This window comes from Crinia signifera, chromosome 7, assembly GCF_055691185.1.
Source record: "Crinia signifera chromosome 7, ASM5569118v1, whole genome shotgun sequence".
Taxonomy (NCBI): domain Eukaryota; kingdom Metazoa; phylum Chordata; class Amphibia; order Anura; family Myobatrachidae; genus Crinia; species Crinia signifera.
The window spans coordinates 38,180,595-38,183,813 of NC_139223.1; positions in this window are offsets into that span (position 1 = coordinate 38,180,595).

Consider the following 3,219-nt stretch of genomic DNA (forward strand, 5'->3'; position numbering starts at 1 on the left):
CCTAAAAGAAGCTTGGATGGGGCAGGGTCCAGATCACAGGAGGAGGGACGCAACAGTCTGGAAATTCCAGCAATGTATTGTACATCCACTTGGTCAAAGATGTCCCATGAAGGCAAGTGTCTTAAACTGGCAGGCTTGGTCTGTTGGAACTCCTTTGGTGTCACTGTGGGGATTCCAGCCCGGATGATAGATACTTTATCTGCAAAGAATTTGGCAAACTCATTGCATCTTGACTGCGAGAGGGTTACATCAGGCTGCAGGCATGCTGGTTTGCAAAGCATCTCCACTGTACGGAAAAGCTGAGCGGGCCTATTTTTTGCTGTCATGATCTCATTTGAAAGGAACACTGTTTTCTTGCGGGTGATTGTTGATTGGTAAATTCCAATGTGTTTGATTAGATTTAATTTATCCTCTGCCAGGTTTGTCTTCCTCCATCGTCTTTCAAGTATACGACCCCTTTTCTTGAGATCACGAATACTGTTGTCAAACCAGGGAGCTTGATGGTGTGGTTTGCAGGGTCGAATACGCAATGGGGCTATAGTATCCAGTGCCTCTGTCACAGCCCTGTTATAAAAATGGACTAGGGAACATGGATTTTTACAGGTCCCCATCACTGCTGAGAGGTTCAAGTTAGCTGCCATGGCCTGAGGAGTCATAGCCCTCCTTGGGCGATATTTGGTCAATTCCATGGGCACAGATCTATTTTGAGGGGTTGCGACTGAGAAACATATTGAGTGGTGGTCTGACCATGTGACTGGGTTTATCTTTAGGTCAGATACTTCTAGTCCAATCTGGAAGACAAGATCAAGAGTGTGGCCACTTTTATGTGTAGCAGAGGGGATGACTTGAGTGAGCCCGAGAGCATTCATTGTGCACATGAGATCTTGGCCAAGGCGTGAGAGCTCATCATCGACCCATGCATTGAAATCCCCGAGGATGAGCCATCTTTGGTGCTCCAGAACTAGCCCAGCAACAATATCTGCAAACTCTTGTAGAAATATCTTTCCATCTCCAGGGGGGCGATAGATGAGAAGTACTCTGAAACCTAATTGTGCAGAACTCCGGGCAGCAATGCACTCAAATGAGTGAGTCATTTCCATTGGGCAGACCCTAAGTTTTAGTTCTTTTTTAAAGCAGATGGCCACCCCGCCTCCCCTGCGGTCCAGTCTAGGGTTGTGAATAACAGAGTAGTTTGTTGGAACTGCAGCTTCCAGGATAGGTGCTGCATTTTCATCCAGCCAAGTCTCAGTAATACAGGCTATATCTGACGATTCGATAAGGTCAGCAATTGTAGCAGTCTTGTTTTTTATAGATCTGGCATTACAAAGGACGGATCTGATGGGACATACCAGAGGGCCTGCAATTTTCTTTAAGTAGTGTGTGTTGGCACCTTGGAAGTCATTCACAGAGCGAGAATTTACAGATCTGTACTTCAAAGCACAGGGTCGTCTGTTGGGTACTGCTTCTATTTGTCTCCTATTTGAAATTGGAATTGCAATCTGTAAGATAAGAAATACACATAAGATAGAGAATATACATAGCGATCAAAATATAACAAGGGCGCCGTGTACATCTGCACAGTAACTAACATCATATGGAGCACAACACCGCTGCACCGGATACCTCACGCACTCAAATAAGGATCGAGATCCCTGTATGCTCATTGAGTCCATGGGGTGCAACAGTGCCCAGTCTTATGATCCATCTGGCCTCGCACCTGAGAAATGCGGCCCCACGATCGCCACCCCGCATGGAAGGGGGGACATGATCGATCATGCTGTATTTCATGGTCGCCAGACTGTGTTTTAAGTTGGCGAAATGGCGCGCCACAGGCTGCTCACTGGTGCCAGTGGCCGGTGCTTTTTTTATCGCAGACCTGTGCGCTGCCATTCGCTCCTTAAAAGTACGCTCTGTCTTTTCTATGTACGATAGGCCACATGGGCACAATATTTGGTACACAGTGTACTGTGTATTACAAGACAGGGTATGTCTGATGTACATGGTTTTACCCGTGCGTGGGTGGTTAAACGTGGCACCAGGTATCATGTATTGGCATGTGGTACAACTACATCTAACACATCCCAATTTACGGGATACACGTCCTGTTTTAGCAGGGGCGGCATCCGATTTGACTAAAATGTCCTTCAAATTGCAGGAGCGTTTATAGCTAGATAATAATTTGCCATTCTTGATGCCAATCTCCACATCAGATTGAATCATGGGCCAATGGGAGTTGGCGATGCGTTTAACATGGGGACTTAGTTCGTTGTACATGGTAACCCACGGAATAGTGGACGTAGCCAAGGGGCTATGGGTTTTAGGGGCCAGCAACTGGTCACGATCAAGGGCCATTACCCTGGTTTTGGTGGCTAACAGTTCTGCCATTGGATAGCCTCTGGCAGAAAATCGTCTCACCATCTCATCCATGTGAGTGGGTACCAGACTGGGATCAGAAACTATGCGTCTAACATGCAGCATCTGCGAGTACGGCAGGCTGCGGATAGTATATTGGGGGTGGCAGCTGGAATATTGAAGGGCATTGTTCCTATCTGTAGGTTTACTGTAAAGGCATGTGGACAGTAGTCCATCATGTAAGGTAATAGATACATCAAGGAAATGTATTTCTAGCGGGCTCCAGGAATACGTAAATTTGATAGGGCTGGTGCTAAGGTTGTGTGTCTCGATGTAGTCACATAAAATTTGCGGGTCATTGTTCCAGAAAAATCAACAAAAGTCAATATAACGAAAATACTGTAACATATGAGGTGCGATGTTGGGATTATTGAAAAAGAAAACCTGTTCAAACTCAAACATGAAGGCGTTGGCATATGAGGGGGCCACAGCCGCCCCCATAGCCACGCCCATAAGCTGCAAGTAAAACTCATTATTATACAAGAAAAAATTCTTTGTCAAAACCATATCCATAAGATCTATGAAAAAAATTCACATTGGGTCCCAAATAGTGGGGTTTAGCGGTCAAAAAATGCCGAAGAGCCGATAGGCCATCGGCATGAGGAATGGCTGTGTAAAGTGAACATACATCAATAGAGAACATACATGTATGTTCACCAAGGCCAGAGAGAGTTTGTAGACTTTGCAGGAGTATATATATACATATGTATGTAAGATCGCTCAAAGCAAAAGCTACGAAAGCTAGTCTGCTACCTTCTGTGTTTCTGCATGTGTTGAGAAAGAGATGTATTTTCACTCTCTGCCAGC